Source organism: Rissa tridactyla, chromosome 9, assembly GCF_028500815.1.
Source record: "Rissa tridactyla isolate bRisTri1 chromosome 9, bRisTri1.patW.cur.20221130, whole genome shotgun sequence".
NCBI lineage: Eukaryota > Metazoa > Chordata > Aves > Charadriiformes > Laridae > Rissa > Rissa tridactyla.
Window position 1 is genome coordinate 32,363,299 of NC_071474.1, and position 20,703 is coordinate 32,384,001.

At 36.0% G+C, this 20,703-nt stretch overlaps 1 long non-coding RNA gene across 1 annotated transcript; it reads left to right on the forward strand.

Moving 5' to 3' along the window:
- Nucleotides 1-3,000: 3,000 nt before the first annotated feature.
- LOC128914927 (uncharacterized) lies at nucleotides 3,001-19,397 on the forward strand. The gene is made up of 3 exons (XR_008468468.1): nucleotides 3,001-3,156; nucleotides 18,503-18,584; nucleotides 19,273-19,397. It is a non-coding gene; the product is annotated as an uncharacterized LOC128914927 (long non-coding RNA).
- Nucleotides 19,398-20,703: the final 1,306 nt, after the last annotated feature.

Sequence of the window (20,703 nt, forward strand, 5' to 3'; positions counted from 1 at the left end):
TGGTCATTCTATTAATTTTAATTTAATCTCTACTGCCAACCCATTTCTTTTGAATTGCTCAAAATTCTTTCTTCCTGATTTAAAAGAAAAGAAAGCTAAACTTACAGACCCAAATAACTGAAGGTCACTTTTATCTTTAGTATTTTAATAACCCATTATAGTTTACATTTGCAATTGGAGAATTTTAATCAGATCCAATGCAAGATACTGTCCCATTTCTTTCAGGCACATAGTCCCTGTACTCCTTGCTCAGTTTGTGCCTGGTGTGAATGGGAACAGTTCACTGCTATTATCCACCTCTCTCCACTTACGGCTTTTATTAAATTTCTGTTGAACAATATGGTGATACTGGTTGTAGAGAGGTTGATGTTAAGTGTGGGAGCAATGTGTTGCCATTTCTGCATTTCTAGATTTTTTAATGATGTGTCTAAAGGGTTTTCAAAAAGTATTATGCCACAAATGCTCCTGTGGGAATATTTCTGCCAGATGGAGGGGTGTTAGCATTAGACAGTGGCATTAACATTAACCCTCTGGAGGGTTTTGCAACTGAATATGTTTCAAAACTAACTTACTATTTAATGTAATTTTAATTATTTAAAATCTACATCACAGCAAAGTGATTTTGAAAATTTTACCTACTTTACATTGGAAGTATTCGGTTTTGAGTTGTAAAGATGTAGTGTCGATCTATCAGTTTTTATTTGCCTGATAGTCTGGCCTCTGTGCTGTATGCTATTTATCTTGAGATGTGAGCTTTGGGTCTCACAGTGATTTAACAATTAAATTTTGCTTAATTTTGTTTATTGTCTGGCTTTAAGATGTGAAAAAAACCTAGCTGAAAGGAAACACTGGGAATCAAGAGTTAAGTTTATAGAGACTGGAGCTAAGTATCTGAACACGGCCCCTGTGATCTTAGCACTGTGTATTTGCCCAAGGTGCAAAGCCCTTTGTATATGATCCCAGACTACCTTTCTGTCTATGTTTAAGTGTTGCAGCAAACAGTTAAACTCACGAGAGTAAGTGGGAAATGGATTATATTACTTCAGCAGACACTCATTCTAAAACATATTTGCTTATAACGTTATCTGAATAAAGGCTGCCCCGGTTCTGAAATCTATAATGTTATTTCATTACCCTCACATTCAGACATGCATACAAATCTGACAAGCAGTAAATTCATTGGCTGAAAGCAACTTCCACTTTAGCAGCTGTATCTATTTTGGTGTATTGTCTTGGAGGCTATGTCAATGAGCCTCCGTATTCAAGTAGTCAGTATTCAAGTGCTGAAGTTTCTGATTGGAAGCAGATTAATATTAATCTTCAGTTATCAAAAAGTCTAATTCATAATCTGTTTCTCCCAAGTCCCCAATAAAAAGAGCATTTTTTAAAGTCTGGCAAAAAATCATTTTTATTTGCTGAAGTAAGTGTGGGGGTTTTTTTGAATAAAATTACCACCCCCAGAACAGGATATGAAACTAGAGAACTTAAGTGTCTGATGTTATGGCATGCAAAAACAAATTCATTCTCTGTACCTTGGAGACAAGACCTACCAGATGAAAATCAAATAAACTAATTAGCGTTGAGCAAAGAACATCTTATATATTATGGCTCTCTGGGCTAATTTCACCCCTTTCCAACTACTCATTATGTAAAACTCCTTAAATCAGTGGGACATAAGGCACTGTACTGAAAGCAAGGTCAATGGAACTAGACTCTTTCAGGATATAATGAATGGAGACAGAACTCTCCAAGGGTCTTAATGTATGCCAGGAGCACAACAGACCACAGACTAGGGATTAGGAAATGGACCTGTAGTTCTGTTCCCCCCACACCAAGTTCTGTTTCCATATTTTCTTCTTGAACATTTCTAAACTGAATACAGAGGTTTAATAGGAAGTTCTCCCTATCAAGCTGCCTCTTCATGGGGAAAAGGCAAAGGTGGACACATGGGGGGAAAAAAAAAAACAAATCAGGAACATGGTCCCGATTGGTTAAAATCTGAAATTGATGAGCAGCCATGTAGTATGACTTACATTATTCCTTATTTTATGGAGATACTTTTTTTTTTTAAGGCATATCCCTAATTGCAGATTTCCTTCAAGTAGGTGGTCTGAATGTACAGAAGTTTCAGGGGTCCTGAAACTCTACTCTAAAGCAAACGTATATGAAATTTTACTCACTGCAAAGTGCATGCCTTTAAAACTAATGGTTTGTCAGTCATGGTCTGTGAACAGTTCTGATGGAGGTTCTCCAACTCCAAGTCTTTGTTAGATTATTTAGAAATACTGTGTTTCATTCTCATTTAGAAATGGCTGCAACGAAGCCTCCATTTAGCATAATTATTTCTCATATCTTGAAGTGATGTGCTAAATACATTTTGCTAAAACTGTGAGGTCATACTTATTCTCATTTTGCACAAAATCACAGTCATTCTATAACAAGCCTGTATAGAGATAGATCAGGAAAAAAAACCCCACACCACTAAAAAATAACCAACCCCAAACAAAAAAAACCAGAGAAAATATCTGGGAAAAACCAGAGGAAGGTCTGATTTGTTATATAAAGTAACTACAAACTTTTTCAGGCGTGTGAGTTCTTGAACTAACGGGCATGAAACTAACTCAAGTTAGCTGAGTTAGTGAATAATTATGTTGAAAATTTAGCAGCTTCGATGAAGACATAGACACATCACAAATTGTTCCGAGGCCATCTTTAACTGTATAATCCACTGGAAGGAAAAATATGTAGGTTCTTATTGTGTTGGTAACAGGGTTGTGAATAGTTTGTGTAATAGGGCAGCAGGAGTCATTAGACAGCAGAGATAATAGAGCGGAGTTGCTGACTCGTAGTCCATTGTTTATATTTAGTAAAGTCTGTGTCTCAGTGTAGCAGTTAGATATTAACATAGCCAAATGATCTGGAACTGTCAGCTGAGATGCATAAGTGGAGAGATTATGAAATCCTGCAGGAAACCCAAGGCACAGGCAAGTTTTACTTTGAACAAAAGAAGAATTGAGAGGTTTCAAGAAATAATGAAAAAGCCCAAAGTAGACTTGGTATAATCCATAAAGAAATACTACATCTGATAGAAATGCTGGAGTCACTAGATAGCAGTCCAAGTGCGACATTTACAAGAGTTTTGTTTTTCTTTAGGTGGTATTTGTCAAAAAGATTTCAGTTAAGAAATTTGTGGTACTTGTAAGTATTCAAAACAAACCAACCACAAAAAAGGGTAAGTAGCTCAAAAAAGAAACCTAAAGCTTAAAGAAAATTATGTATTTTCTCTTGAATCCGTATAAAATTCTCAATGGCTGAGTGTTTTGGGTGCATAGATGCTAATTGGGTCTTAAAGATAATGTCATGTAAAACCAGGCAAGCAAACAAAAAGGAATAGATCAGATTAATGCAGATTATCCATTAGATACTTGGCCCATCCAAATCTCATAACTTTGTAGAAACATTTTTATTCCTTCACATTTATTTCGTATATTAAAAGCATGACTCATCCATAGTGAGCATGAGAAACAGATCTGCTTTATTATACAAAGCATAAATTGGTAATCTGGAAGAATGGAAGAAGCAAAGATATTGGATCTTCAAGGACATCTCTGATTTATGTCTGAAGACAAATCCAGGGATGTTATATTTAAAAAACAGCATTTACTATTGGTGCTTGTATAACAGTATTAATACAGCACTACTAGAATTATTTGCTGCTTGCATCCTTTTCTTTTTTTTATTTGTTTCTATTTGTTTTAGCGTAACCGTGTCAGTGTTTTGTTAGGCTGCCTTCAGCCATGGAGGCATGCACGCTAGTATGGCGTAGTCCGTTTCAAATGATTTTTGATGTGGTTATCCTTAAGAGGCTATTTTCCTGTGAACTGCTAGAAGATTTTATATCCTGAAGCATCTCTACTTTCTCCATTCATAACTAAATTAGAACACTCAATTTTGAAATAATAGTTAGTGTGATTTATTATTTACCAAGGCAGCAATGAAGAAATGTATTTGAAAAGAAGCCAGTAGCAAATTACAATCGATTTGCACAATATAACAAATAAAATGTTTTACGGAGGCAGACTTGCTGTTTCAAGTGATATGTGATCCATAACAATATCTCCAAGATGTCTGCTTCTTTATTACTGTCAACAATTCATTAATCATCTTCCTACAAAAATACAACTGCACCCCCCCCATCCCCCATGTGCAGACATCTAAGAAAGGGCTGACAGTGGCTTTGCAGTTTCTACCCACTTTTTCCAAAATGCTGTTTCTTAAGTAAAATAAACATAGAGAACTTCAAGAAGTCTCTTCAGGTGCCCTTGGCATGAAAGCAGGTAAAATTACTTATCCTGTGATGGGATCGTATGGTGATTATGATGATGGACTACAGTTGCCTGATGTGTTGAATGGTGGCTGTCAACAAATACAGAAACTGTAGTGACTAATGATGAACAAATAATTGAATTAATCCTAAAATAATATGTGTAGTTAGAGATTCTTCCAGCTGTAAGTTCACTAGAAACAGACTTTTAGAAAATAGAACAGAAAATATTAATCTTTTTAAAAAACAGAAAATATTCAAAAACAGAAAATAGAACAAAAGCCATTCATTTTCCAAGGAGGTGAAACATTGTATTTTTATAAGCAAACAGTTAATTTGGTTAAAATCTTTTTGCTGTGCTTCTAACTATTTGGTTTTCATCCCCAAATGCTGTTATCCCTGCAGCTCAGTTAACACAGCATAGCTGCTGTGTTCTGTGCGCTTGTCATTTGGGGAAGGACGCTTCTATCAAGTGCCAAGAATGTTGCAGCTACATCTTTTGAGTTAATCCAGAATATTTTTTTCAACAATATTATCTAGCTATGAGATCTTCATCTTCCCATGCTTTAGTGTACGTTTTCCTGACTGTTAGTGTGTTCCAGAGGAAGAGAAGACAGCAGAAGCAAAAGATGCCTTGAGCTACAAAAAAATTTAGCTCAGATAATAATGTGCATAAAAGAGATAGGCAACTAGCTGTAGAACAGGAAGCTTTATTGAATTCTCTGCTACTCAGTGTGTGTTTCTCAGGTTGTGCTGGACATTTCATTGCATCCTTTAGATAACATAGATGAGTTGCAGAGGGATAAATTTTCTGCCTCTAGTAAAGTATAAATGAAAGATTAGATCTACAAAGATGTTTAGGCATGTAAAGATGCAGATAAACTCTGACAGGATCCTCAGCAATCCCATGTTTAGGTCAGTGAGTTTATTTGGAATTAAGTGCATTATCCATGTAATTCACTTCTGAAAATATCATCCATCACCAAGCTGGATGCCGAAATGCCGCTTGTAATCTGGGCCAAACTATTGTGATTGGTTGTCAGACTGAGGAAGAGCACTGTAAAATTTACCGATTAGAATGATACAAATAGAGCTACTGGTTTACTTTAAACATGAAAAAAGCACAGACTACTTTCCAAATATAGCTCGTTACTGTAGAGGAGATCATTCTGCCGAAAACACCTAGGAGTGCACTGAGTTAGCTAAAAAGCCCCGGGAGCTTCTTGACCAGACAGCACAATCTGTTAGGCCGGTTCTTTGCTCTCTTGTCTGCTGACAGCATATCAGTCTATCTGTGTCCGCTCCCTCTCTCACTCTCCCAGACTGCAGCTTGGTTACCGTTCCCAGAGTTGGTTGCGTTTCTATGCATATCCATGCATTCAGTAATTCTTAATGGATTTCCCTCACATGAGTTGTGCAGTCTGTCCCGAACCAGTGCACAGTCAGTATGAAAATGCAGGGTTAGCACCCTTATTTCAAGCAAACTGATCTGGAAACTGCAAAATGCAACGTTAGTACCAATTAATTAAACCATCAGCAAGAGGCTTAACCGCTTTCTTTGCAATATTGTGCTATTTATAGAAGGAGAACACCAACCAGCCAGTACATCAAGACTGTTAAAGAACAAAGATAGTACCTTCTCATTCAAGTAAAACAAGTTGTCTTATAACTGGTGGAACAAATAAAAGCTCTGTTGAAATCTGTAAGAATGTTTGCTGAGACACATGTGACTTGGCAATGTTTTTACGTAACCATAAACAACCACAATAATTATATATTAATATAATGGCCACTATTCATTGTCTTTATTACAAGTGTTTCAGGAGAGACTACACGGGGAAAAAAACAGTATGAAAGAGCCTAATATTACCAGAGTGATGTCTTCCAAATTTAGTTTAGTCATTGAATTTCTGTTTGCGTAAGAAATCTTTCATAAGAAAAAGGGCAGCACAGAAATTTTTTGTTTGAATGAAAGTAATTTCCTTTTGGAGAACTTTCTTGGGTTTTTGAATTCTTTCATTTTGGAATTAAACTTTTCCTCTTGGACAAGGCAGACAGGCAGCTAATTAGCCAAAAAATGGGCATTGAGAGCTGTTGGAAAAAAAATTTCACACTTTTGTAACTAACATTATTGCTGAGGATATGGTATTGATTTGATAGTTTTGCAGCTGAAAGTGTTTGCTAATTGGAGAACCAATTCAGTATTTTTATTCCCAGCACAGAAGCAAGAAGCTTCTGAATTAAGCATCAAGAGCAAATACTTACTGAAAGAAAAATAAATCCAATAAAAATCCAGGATGTGATACTGGATGAAACAGCAACCTGGCAGTCTTGCTCTGGGCATTCTAAAACTGCCCTGTAAAAGGACAGGTAGAAATAGTAATAAAAATGAATAAAAAAAATTAATGAACACTAGTAGGCAGTTATGGCTGGCCAAGCTAATAATCTTTTTTCAACTCTCGTTTACATCAAAATGGTCCATGGGATTATTACTACTGTTGTTGTAATGATTAACAATGAGATACAAAACCTTCTGATGTGTCGCCTTTGCTTTCACAGAATTTTCTCTCTCTTGTGGGCAAATCATTGTGATAGAAAGAAACAGGTAAAGAGGAAGACTAAAAATGTTGAATGTTTCTCTTTTTTTGTTTCTTGAAAACATTAAAAATTCCAACAAAATATCTGAACAATAGGAGAATTAGTTTAGATTATTTTTTAAAATGGGTGTCGTCTTTCATTTCCCTCTAGATAACTGTATTTCTTTCATCAGGCAGTGTTAACCCTGTGTTAACGCTGTGTTCAGGAAAGATAAATCATAGCTCTTTTCTGTTTCAGATGTCATTCAGATGGTAAAAAGTGTTTGGTGATCTGTAGGAGCTGAATAGTTGCAGGCTGCTGGTAACTGCTGACGAATGACACCAATCGCTTCCTTACATCTGTATCCCCCTCTTTGAATTTTCTTGGATTTTTTTTTTTTAATTTTCCTCTCTGTTCCAGATCAGATATTGACATTTCTGAAAAAGTGCCAGCCGCTATCTTGGGTAATTTCAATAAATATACGTCCAGCAGTACAAGAAGAAAAAAGAGCTATAATAAATCCCTCAGCAGCAATATGCTGCCAGCCCATGCCTTCCTGCCTGCACCTCCCCCCACAAAAAAAAAAAAAAAAAAAAAAAATCTATGGAGCTAGGGGACTCTTGCTAGGAAGATAACATGAAATACAGAAGTATGAATAAATAAGAGAGTGCTCGTTTCCTCCATTGTGTATGCCTTGTGCCATTTTATATCCCTTCATGTCCCTCCCTTCATCCCTACTGCCTCATTCCTTTTATTAATTGCTCTGCTTTCCTCCCCTTCCCTTTTTTTCTGGCCTTTCTTCTTCTGGAAAAGCATAACTTCTGTTCTACTCATTCATTTTTGCTCATTCATTTTTCTTCATTGTCTCTTGACTGTGTAAGTCTCCTTTCCTCTACCCCAGAGATAGTTTCTCATTTCTCTTATTTCACTCCCTGTGATCTGTGTGTCCCTCCTTCTGCCTCTAATTCTTTCTGTTTCTTTGTCACGTTTACTCTGTCTTACTGACCCGCTTCCTCTGCATTCTGCCACTGCTCTTTCTTTTTTTTGGTCTGATTGACTTCTTTCCTAAGGCCTCCACAGACCTTGTCCTGATTTCATTCTCTTCTGCCAGTGCACAGCCGGCACGTCCAGCTACACACCCTGTTCTTCCTTAGTTCTGTTACATCACTCCAGCTTCTGGACTTCTTCTACCCTTCCAGCACCTCACTGGTTTGGTTTATTCTACTCAGAGGGCATAAAGGAGACAGAATTACCTAAAAGCACGGTCCCTTTCAGAGAAGGCTGATGTGCTGACGTAGCGCCGCTGCTCAGTGTCCTCTCCCTGTCCAGCAGAGCGTGCAGGGGCTGGCTGTGAGGAAGGGAGGATTCATGGCTGGTGCCTGCTGTGCTCTGATTATTCTGCACTTCCCAGAGCTGCAAGAAGCAGAGCATAATTAGATCAGCAATGAAGCTTTTTACAGTTTGGAATCATTTGTTAGTCCCACTGATGGTTTTCTATAGTGAAGGGTTGATTTTATGTAGGAAGTAAGTTATTGAATTATGGTATGTCAGTCATAATAATTAGCAAGCCCTAGCTTATGCTCACTACAGCAGGATGATGTGGGTTGTTTTTCCCTTTAGGTAGGTTCTAACTTGGATAACAAGTATTCGAAATTTATCCTTGACGTATAACGCCCTCTTCTAATATGCGAAGGTCTGTATTGGGTCCAAGGCCTGGGGCAGAAGGTTGGTATCGCTAAAATCTATTTGCCTTTGACACCGATGGACTGTTAGGTATGATGGCTGCATCTGTACCAGCCTGTGAGCACTCTTGTTCATACTGTTAAATTGTTAATTGTTGGCATGCTGTCTGCTCATGATGACTTAACTAGCATCCGCTCAACGATGCTTGAGCACAGTTTGGGGATTAGCATAGGCCAGGAACCACCCCCCCTCAAGGCAGCTGAGATAGGACTGCCCCGCTTGGGGGACAGAAGAATTTAGCTGAATGGAGACAAGCTGTGCCTTTTAGTTGGCCCAAGGGCCTCAAAACGGTTCATGGATTATTTCATTTACTGGTGTATGTAGCTAAATCTCACCTCTTGGTTTCTTAACTTTTTAATTGTAATGCTTATTGTTCATATTATTGTCATTGTTGTTTATACCACAGCTGTACTGATTTATATCAAAGGTAATTCTAGCCCCGTGCCATCTCTCCAGTAGTAACTTCCCTGGACGTGCATAGCAGACGTAAATGACAAATTCCCCAAATAATCCAGTGTAATAGAGGTCTTCTCCAACTAATTGCCCGATCTTCGTTTCAATTTACGCAGATTTCCTATATGCACAACAGCCTTTGTTAAGATACACTGTCAGCTGTTAACACAGAGAACAACCTTCTTTTTTGCTCGTTTCAGTTTAGCTTCTGACTTCATGTGATGCCTTAATTCTTGTGTGCAAGAAGCAACAGAGAGTTGACCATTGTCCATACTCTGTCATTTGTGAATGTGTTCAACAGTGCAGGTCTTAGCACAGACTGCTGGGAATGTCCACTACTTATCTCTCACCATTGTAATATCTGACCATTTTTGCTTTTACCCTCTCTCTTTTTTACCTTTTAAGCAGAAAATACATAGATTTTTGTTTTGAGTTTCACTGAATACTGATACTTGTGAAAAGTAATGTGTTATTTTTAAACTGGTCAAAGTCAGTTCTGTAACATCACATGGACTTGAATTGAGGCAAATCATTCACAATGGTCATTTTGTGCCTGGAGTTCCAGACTTGCAGAGAGATGGATTTAAATACGAAATAGTAACAGAATTTTCTAAGAGTTGAATCAGTTCCTCGCTCCCTTCCCTGTATCAGTATAGTAAGTGGATCTATTATTTCATGTTATTTATGAGCTTTGTTAAATTGGTAGAATAAGCGAGTGGAACATTTTATCTATACCAAATAGTTTTGTCTTTTTTCCTAGTAATGGTGAATGTGTAAATGTCTTTACTGTTTTTGTTTGGATGCTAGTTTGCCTTGGTCACTCTCATCCACCTTATACCAGTGAAATTCCATGAAATGCTGTTAATTTACGTCAGTCTAGGTAAAAAAAAGACAATCGTAGGCAAGGCAAAAGGTTTTTTAAATTCCTTACATAAAATTCAATTTTTTGTGGAAGAATTCTCTCCTGTCCACTGTTTCTTCTATGTGCCTTTGAAATGGGAAAGGCCTGCTAGTGTCAAAGAGTACTTTCCCATGCTCTTCTACAGGCAGGTTATACATAGATCCCACAGTGTTGGGTACTGAAATGAGAACCTTGCTTGCTTCCCCCACCGCCCCCCACCCCAGGATAAGGTTAAGAAACTTAGTTTAGGAGGGTTTGGGATTTCATTTTTCTTGTACGTTACCCATTTTGCAGATGCTTGTACCAATGCTATTTCTAAAAACATTTCCAGTTAACTCTGCAGTCTAACAAGGAATCTTCCTGTCTTTATCAGAAATACATTTGTGTATAGTGTGCTTGTCATTGACCCATCTCCTTCACCTTTCCTTGGAGGAAGATAAATTATACAAACTATTTATTTTATTTAGAAGTCAGTGTTGTGTTTGCTAAATCTTATGTTCCACACATCTGAGGAGTTAAGAGTTCAAGACGACAATGTGAATCTAAGCGTACTTTCTCAGCAATGATTTGAATTCTCCATGTTCTTTAAGTACTGTTTATTCTCAGATTTTCATGTGATCTTGCACTTGAAATAATTAATATGTTAGTGTCGAAGACAGAAAACATTTGTGGACTGCTAACATGCAAGATGGTAATGTGGAAAATTATCAGCAGGTCTTAACTCAGATTTTCATTTCTGTAAGACTTTTCCAGAGTGCTCTTATTACAAGGCTGTGGTTGAGAACTCTTTATTCTAATTTCAATGTCTCTTTTTGCTACCAAAAAAAAAATTTCTACCTTCTCCCCACCGACCCACTACCTTTTTTTTTTTTTTTCTACATAGCATGGTAGTGGTGATTAATTCCTAGCACAGTTACAAGGTGCTTCCAAGAGTGACTTGCATTCCGAGTGGAAAATTATAGACAAAGTTGGTAAATTTGTTTAATACTTTATACTGAAAAAAATCTTCAAAGTATGTTACAAGCTTTAATGTCATGGTTATTGGTTTCCTTCCAGGAAATTAGGAACCTTGGCCACTTTGTGTGTTCATTACAAAGAGCCGTATGGTCAGTCATTTGAAAATATTTTATGTGAACTCAGTGCAAATAATGGAATTTTGAAACTATTCATGACAAGCGAACAGGTCCTCTGTACGGGGCTACTGGAACTTGCATTTCTTGCTCATTATATAACGAATGCTTGCAAATCATTATAATCTGATCAAGCAATACTCACAAACATGAAGAAAACCTGATACGAATTATTTATTCATTCATCTACCTACCAATCCAAAGGAAGTCAACCTCTTATTTAGAATCAATCACGGCTCTGGCAGAGACATGTATTATGGTGAAGGAATCAAAGATGTGATGTCTAAGCTATTTCTTTGAGCAAAATTCCTACAAGGCAATTGTAAAATAATATCTACTTAAATTTAAGTATATTTGCATATAAGTAAATATATTTATATACATCTATATATAAATAGTATTATATATAGTACATTTATATAGATACAATTTATGTAATAAATACATAAACAGTTTATCTGAATATATTTATAGTTTCCTTCTTTTGACTTAAAAAAATAAAATTGTCTGTTTTTCCTGTGATTGGCACACTTGATAATACTTTCTCCACTGAGATTTACAGAACACTAGAACCTCCTCCCATTCATTGGGATTAATTGCTCAAAGTAATATTGGTGTATGTCTATAGTTCCCATTTAAAAACTGGCCAAATAAATGTCGAAGTTTTACTCTTGGAACTTCTAACTAGATAAAAGACTGTGAAACAGAAAATTCTGAAATTTCAACAAGAAAAAAAACGTAAATGTTATGTAAACTAACTCTTACATGATGGTAGAGATTATGGAGATTTCAGATTCCAGTGGTTTCTAAATTCTGGCACTGTCCGCTTTATCATTGATTGTATTGACAACTTCATCTGGAAAGGAAATGGAATAAAATATTTATTTTAAGTAAGTTAATGCTATCATTGATTTTAACTGTTTCATACATACAAGCTTGTTATTGTTTCCTTTGCAGCTTCAGAACCCACGATGAGATGCTGGTTGAGTAAGATACTTAAGTTTATGTTGCTTTTTATGTGAACAAGCAATTCTTGAAAGTGTTTAAAAAGAGCAATTGCCTAACTTAGTAATTGTATGTAAAGTCTTTAAGACCATATCTAAGCTAATCATCATAAAGTATGTTTATAATTCACTGCATTCGTATTTTAAGTAACCTGTCATTGTTTATAATCTGAGTTCGCACACACACCTATTTAAAAAACAAGATAAGGTGCTAAGGGAGTATGTTTAAGTCATATTCTAGATGCAATGAAAGCAGAAGAAAAACAGGGAAATAGAGAAATAAGACTGCCACATCATTTTAATCTGTGTTAAAGTAAATTCCATCAAGATGTCAGATCAGGTCATAATTACAAATGAGCTACAGAATCAGTGCATGGAAAATGAGTTAAGGAAAAGGCTGATATTAACTCTGATTTTTTTTTTCTCTTTTGTCAGTTTTACCAAAACTTAAGTAAAGGTAGTGGTTTTTTTAATTAATAGAGACTTAATATTTTCTTATAAAATTCCATTGTAGTGATTCTGATGTGCACATCATGTATATTTAAGCTCCGTCTGCTTTTAGTGGCAATTAAAATGTTGGTCAGCATTCATGAGAAATGCTAAGTCCAACAGCCAAATGGAGTGGCCTCTTTTCACTGAATTTATTTCTCTGTTTAAGAGCTAGCATTACCTTCTGATCTTGAAGTTTGGTTAGTAATTTTCTTATTCTTGAGTTTAGCTCAGCAGAATTTATTTTCTCTTGAACAAAATGACCTGCAGTTTCAACTGTGCTCTCTAGGAAAGATTCAGCAGAACATTTTATACTTTCTTTTCGGAAGCACCTCGGGCTTTTTAATTATGAAAGTCATAATCTTCTGGTCCAAAGTCACAAGAAAAATACAAGAAAGGACTAGATCTGAGAAATTATTAACATCAGCTTCATCCAAATACAATAAATATACGTTTTATTTTAAATCTCCCCCCCACCCTGTGTAATGCTGTGGTAATCAAAAAAAAAAGACCAACCCCAAAAAAACTCCTACAGAAAATAGAAGTAATATAGTCAATAAAACTTAATTTATTCAATTAATCTTAAATTTGTTTATTATGAAGGAAAAATGTATTTCCAAATTGTTTTACCACCTAAAGAACGGATGCTGCGGGTCACGCTTCTGCCATGAATTCATGAGAGATGAGATAGATAGTTGTGTTCTTTTAATAAAACTTAAAAACTTAAAGCTATTGAAAAGTACAAAACTGACATGAACAGTACATTTTTTTCTTCACTGCTGGTGCAGCCCCACTTCAGGTTCTCCTGTGCCAACCTGTTAGTGTCACAGAAACTGCCTGGAGGAGACAATTTCTTGTTGTAATAGCAGCTCTCCCACGGACTGGGAGTGGTAAAGAAAGAAGTTGTAGGGAGGGACCCCTTTTTTTTCCAGCACATAGGAAGACAGTGGAGACTCTCCTCCCGGTCTGAAGACTAATGAAAAATTAACCTTCCAGCTTCTCCTTAATGAGGCAGGGAAAGACCAAAATTGTGGAGAACAGATACTTGACAGAGAAGTGCGATTATTTTTTGAAACAGGGCAAACCCTGCAGAGCTTGGTCCCCATCAGATCCCAGTTACCTTAAAGAGGGTACTGGCTCCAAAACATTTTTATTCCAAAATGCTCTCCAGAATTTTTATTTGATCTATATCCATCTCATAGACCCTTACTGATTGAATTGTTTAAATCTTCAAGCTTGATTATCCCTTGTATATCAAAGGAATGGGAAGACATATGTACCCATATAAAATTAGGGGGCATCATCTCTCTTTTGTGCTGAATAGATGTCATCTAGACAGCACCAGATGGAGAAGAACCATAAATCCAGTCCTGGCTCACTCAATAAAATGTCTCCAGCTACATTTTGTTTGAAATTTCAGGTCCTTCTCTTAGCCTAAAAAAAACCCTTGATCTTTGTCCAAGCTACTGAAGATTTGAGAGAGTCGGTATCCTCTTCAGCTTTAGCTGAAATCATTTCTTCCTAGGCAGCTTTTCCTTACCAGCACTGAAACCTGCGACTCTGGATTATTTTTGCAATTAGCAATTTGGCAACTTCTTTTATCTAAAGATGCCACAGATGCTGCAAACTCATTTAATCAAAATTGAAGATTCATTTTCTTTGTGCTTTGAACTGCTAATGTGTCATTTCAGTCCTTTGCTGATTGTCCTATGAGTATATCACCAGATGATAACAAACACCAGTGTCAGTTTATGCTGTATATTCTTTTATTTCTTTCTTTAAAACTTGGACAGCTAGCAGACAACAAATATGTTTATTTTTTTCAAATTGAAATCTTCATACTCTTCATGGTCTTCCAAAGGAAGCATTTAAAATCTTAAAATTTATGATAGTAATGTGTAGGTTTTAAATCTTGTAGCAAGTAATCTCCAAAATATTTGCTACCTGTTTTTAAGCATCATTCACTGAAAACAGGCAGTGCTGTAGAAGTCCCAGGAGCTTAATGAAGCACTCTATGATGCTGCTACAAAGATTGTTTTGGAGATTTGGCAGTCACTATTCACCTTAGTTATGAACCAACCAGTTTATACGGGGAAAAAAAATCCACCTAAAGTACTGTGGCTTCCCTTTTAACCACATCTTTGTTTCATAATCAGGGCTTTATACTGTGAACAATTTAGCATGTCTATATTGATTAAACCTTAGGAGTCTTCACTTTAAATTCTATCTGGTATTCAGCAAGCTATAATGAACATTACCGAATGCATGGCGTCTTCTGGGAAACACCTTGGGATTATCAAGTTTAATTTCCCCTAGGAAGTTCTTACAGCAGTGCAATCAAGCTAACTTTTACTCTCTGTAAGGGAATAAGATTTAATCTACAATTTTTCAACGACCAACATTTCCTAATTTTCTTCTTTTAGAAAACGCTATAGGACGGACTTTTGCTCTGTTTTTAGGTTACTGCTGTAGTTTTTCCCGTAGTGGAACTAATGAATATCCTGTCCCTTTTTAGTATGCTGAACATGTACAAGCAGTTTAAACCCTATGGTGGGTAAGGAATTTATGTAAATATTGCAATTAAATCTTGTCTGTAATAATAGGTGACCTAGTATGTATCGAGTCCCTTAATCTCTCAGATTGTAATTGAGTGATGAAGATGCAAGGCTTCATGAAAGAAAGGCAGATCATAAGAAAATAATTATTTTTTTGTGTAAACCATGATTTTCCAATTACTACTCTCAGCTGGGACAGAAAACATCTAACTCGTTATATGTTCTGATCCAAAATTAATCCTTTTGTAACTGTGCCTTTTTTGATTAAACACTAGTTTTTCTTTCTTCCAAGCAAAATCCTCAACCCCTGTGGCAATTTTAATGCGAGTTGTATATTTTATTTTTTTTTGTTTCCCAAGATACTACTAAACTATAAGCATATTGGTAAATATAAGTTTAAATAACATAGCAAAGTACATAGATAAATAATCATTAGAATGATTTTATTATCTCTGAACATTGCTTTGAGGGTGAAGTGTATCTGGTACATGCAAAAAGACAAGTCCATGAAGAGTGCACAAGCTTTCTTTTTTTCAATTTATGAAGTAAATATCCGTTTTTATAACTAATATGTTTAAGATATGTAAAAATGGTTGTAGATGATGAATAAAGGAGGAGTTAAGGTTTCGGTGACATACGTGCGTAATAAAATAGGGATAAGATTTGAGTGGCCAGAAATTCTGGGCAAATATTGATGGAAACATTTGCCATGCCTTTGCGTTATGGAAGAGAAATTTTTAAAGATTGGGTGTGCTTGCAGTATCTGTGTATGTGCCAAGAGAATCATGCAAGAAAACTGTCAACTGTCACAGTGATCTTGTTTGTAAAGTAGTTTGAAACGTAATGATAAAAAGTGCTGTATAAGAATGAGGTGTTTATTTTACTTACGTAAACTATTGCTTTCTTCTGTTTATGTTTTTGCTTCCATTTCCTCTATTTGCTTATATTTTCCAACATTGTTAATAGTGGGAGAATATGTTCCCCGGTTGTTTTCTTTATTGAAGTAAAGGATTTTCAGGTGCTAATGTATAGCAATATTAGCCCAGGATATTACTGGGTATTTTAAACTTGCGGTATTTGCCGTTCGACAACGGAGAGCAGATATGGCCTTAATTTAAACTAGGGGAATGGAATACTTCTGAAAGCAGGTGGTCTAAACCACTCTGCCGGCAGTCTATTAGTGTGATGCTATCTGGTAGGTTAGGTCTGTATTTGCTGATCTGTGTGAAACTCTCCCGAGACGACAGTTCATCAGTGGTTTTGTCATTCCTCTTACAACAGTGGTCTCAGGATCCCCTCAAGAGAGAATTAGACAAATCAAGCTAAGCAATGGGTACGGTTTCTCAATTAGTTCATACCTTTGCTCTAAAAGAAGTCTATTCTCTTCTTCGTACCACACCAGAGTTACGTTTATATTTTAAAGGCGTAAATCTTTCTGCTTGCAAGGAAGTTAAATTCAGCCTCCTGGTTAGAGCATTATCTAACATGTAATAGAGCCCTGTTCCTTCTTGCAGGATGGCAAATCATTCCCATTTTAGACTGGGGTAAAAACAAAGCAAATTTAAATTTTGTGTGAAACAAAGCTTAAAAATCTGTATTTTGGAGTTGACAGATTTTTTTAAAAATCTCTATATTATAAATATAAACTACATTTAAAAAACCTAATTTATACTTAAAAACTCAAAACATTTGACAAGCTTGTGCTGTACTACTGTGAAAATTTGAATGAAGTACAAAAATACAGGTTGATTTATTATTATTTTTATTCTTGAAATAGAATTTCATTGGTCTCATTGAACATAAAGATTTTGATATTTTTTTTTTTAAATTCCAGGGGGAAAACACAGCTCAGAAAATGCCAAACTATCCTCTCTATTTCCTTTAAATCTACTCTGATTAAGAAGCTATAGTTAAAACATGAACAGCCCTTGTAAACTGCGAATGAGATCAACTCACTTCATACACTTAAAATTACAAGTAAATCCTTTTAAAAGAAGTCAAAGTATTCAAGGACTTTTCAATCCCCTTGGTATGGGTTATGTTAAGAGAGGACCCCACAGGAATTTGGGAGGAACCCATACAGAGTCCCTGCCCATAAATGAAAGAAGACTGATAAATATCCTCTGAAGGATAAATTAGAGGCATTTCAGGAGAACCAAGGGAGAACAAAGACACAAAAGCAAAAGGGGGAAAGATTTTAAGTAAATGGCATGTCACTTGCTGTTAAGGTGGCTGATAGGTGAACAGGGAGAAGGAAGGAGCATTCATTCTCTATTTCTACTTCAAAGTGACCATTAGAGACTTAGATTGGTTTCGGTGGAATGACAGGGATGGGTATCTGATTTGAGAGAGAGATCTGAAGATATGTTGTCAATAAAAAGCTTTAATGAGTATAGAAACGAGACATAGACAAGAAGTTAAAAGATGACTGAAAATACAAATATAGCAAAGGATGTATTTTTTTCCAAGATGAGTGAAGATCTGTTTTCTTGTCTGGCAAATTATAAAGAGCTACAAAGGGAACAAAAAGGTTACTTTGCCCAGTTTCTCCATATTGACATGCACAGGGAGAAATGGAAGTATAAATAATGCAGCAGTTGAGAGAGGAATCAAAAGCAGTGGGAAGGTTGCTGGGTTTACAAGCATGAGGTTAAAAATGAGAGTTAAGAGCTGTTAATGTCCAGTTAGAAAATGTCAGAAATGGAAAAGACTGGATCTCTAATACTGTAGCTGTAGTAGTCATGGCAGCATGGTGCAACATAACAGCACGAGCCAAATAACGCAGAAACAGCTCCAAAAGAAGTAGGAGGAAGGAGACTTGTCTGTAGGACAGGGCAATTTAACAGGCAGAGATCATGCCTGTTTTGTGAGTGATTAAGACCTTTTTTCCTAAAAACAGTACAGAAATGGTCCACCAGGAAATGTCCTTTCTGCAAAAGTTGGTGTCTTGTTGTGAATACAGTCCAGAAGAGCTCAGGTACATATTTGCACTCCTTAAGTAATTTTTTCCTAAAAATATTTGCTTCCTTACTCTCCAATCCTTGTAGCTGTTTGCTAAAAATAAAAGGACCTGATGGTGAATATAAGTTTCATAAACGCCAAGACAATTTTGCAGTATGAATTTAAAATGTGTCTTGAACTAAAATAATTGATATTTTGTACGTTGTTCATGTTGTTTATGTAGGTCCGTAATCAGTAGTGGTATGTTTAAGCTTTTAAAGTGATACTTAGTGCATTCAAATTATTAAATTAATCTCTTGGGTACACAGCAACTCAGCATACCTGGGGTCACAGTGCATAAAGTTATTTTTTGTTGCTATCTACAGATTGTCTTGACATGCAGCATATACCCACAGGGTCAGAAGAATTGCCCTTTGATTACACGTACAATAATCTGGATCTCCCAAGGTATTCAAGTGGTTAATTAAATATCAAGTAATTGCTAAAACTACTAAGTGACATTTAATTAGTATGTTAATTGATATCAAATTTGCTCTCACTATCTTGTTTTATGTTAATAAAATCCCTAAACATTACTTCGAAGTAGATTAGGAAACGATGTGCTTCAAATGTACTAATGCAAAACAGCCTTAAGCATTACTTCTGCTCCTGGAACATAACTTCTGACTTACTTTTTTTTATCACAGTTGTTTTACTTTGTCTGTCTTTAAATTTACTTTTTGCTAAGAGTATATTATATTTATATTAGAATAGTATATTTTATATATATGTCTTGGACTGGATTTTGACTTTTCTAAACCTGTAATCCCTTAGAAATCTATCTGAAGTGCGATAACTGTTAATAGAAATCTAGGGCCGCCTCTTCCCTTCAGCACCTACAAGCAGAGATAGCAAGGCATATGGGGAATGCAAAGTGCCCCCATTTGACTAATGTGAATGATGTATTTCTGCACTGCCTCCCAGTGTGGCATGTAAAACCTGTGCTTCACACATAATACAAAATTGCTATCAAAATATTAAGCGACTGATTATTCCGCAGCAGCAAAATGCTGTCTTAGTGTTAGTTTGCACAAGGAAAGGTGATCCCCTCCTCTTCATGACCCTACCCAGGAAACAGCCCTGCTTTACTTTTCAGCTTGAACCTTCCAAAATTTTCACTGCTGCCTTCGATTGAAGAGCCCAACTATGATATAGAAAAGAGATGCCTCTAGGCTTGGGTCCAAAAAAAGCCTGACTGAACTCCAGACCAACCAGAGCCCCAAACTTGTCCTTCTTCCAACCGCTAAAGTGTTCCCAATGGCCTTGTCGAGAACAGGTGAGCAGACCAAAGTTGAATTTACTAAGGAAAAAGTTGTTTTCATAATGTTTAATTTGAGAACATACTGCAAAGAAAAATCCCTATGAATATTCATATGAATTTTTAAATGAATTCCTTTCAGCTATGCTCATGCCTTTTGTGTGTTAGCTTTCTGTGGCGTTTCTTCTGCATTTTATTGGTGCTAATGCACAGAGAGAGATGGTTTTACATTCAGGATCACAAAAAGCAAAGTCTAATTTATTCTCCATGAACAATCACACCCAATTACTTCAGAAGAGTCCAACTGGGGAATAGAAACAATGGTGTATGACCATACACTACTGAACTATATAGCTCTGATTCCAACCTTTTCCAACTTCAAAATCTGGAATATCCATGTAAGCAATATAAACACTGTAAAGGGAAGTGGGTTGAGGAGGGACTGTCAGAGAACTTTGAAATACAAGTAAAGCAAATTGTGATCTGTTTATTCATGGATATGTCACAGAAAAAAAAGAGGCAAAATTGGTGAGATAAATTATTCATTAAAAAGTACTCAGCTCTAGTTACGTGTCATCCCAATAGTGCTATAGAACTAAGAATGCAGCAGAGTGATCATGATAGGCAAAATATGACACTAATTTTCAACTATTTTTGATTGATTTATTTGAACTTCTGTGGCTTCTTATGTGTGGCATTGATTTAGGTTTCATAAATAGTTTCACACAATACATTTTTTAAGTTTTCCCTTTCTCTTTGGATCTACTGTGATAATTCACATTTACTAATACAAAAAGTTTTTTTATCAACAGTGTAATATTTTAAATCCTGTATAACGCAAAGTGGATTTATTGCTGTTATTTGTATTTGTAAGTAGCTTTTCTATCAGTTCAGAATGTCCTCTGCAAAGTTACTGCTAGTTGTACACTGAAATAATGATAAATATGATTGTAAACATGAATAATACATGTGAACAGTAGCATAGTTAGAAGTTGTGTAGACTTAAATTCTTGAAAAATAATGTACAGGTAAAAAAAAAATATTTAGACTTGACATGTTTATTTATAAAAAAAACTTTGAACAAACTTGCCATAGGAGATAAAAGTATTGCTACACTTTAAGTCCCCTTCCTGCCTTGTCCGTTAGCCCTCTCAGATAATGTCAGCTCTGAAAGTATTTCAAAATACAGTCCAGCTCCCCTGCTGTCAGAAATGGCTATTCCCTGTCATTATCACCAGCAAACATTCTCTGATCTCCCAACATTTGCAT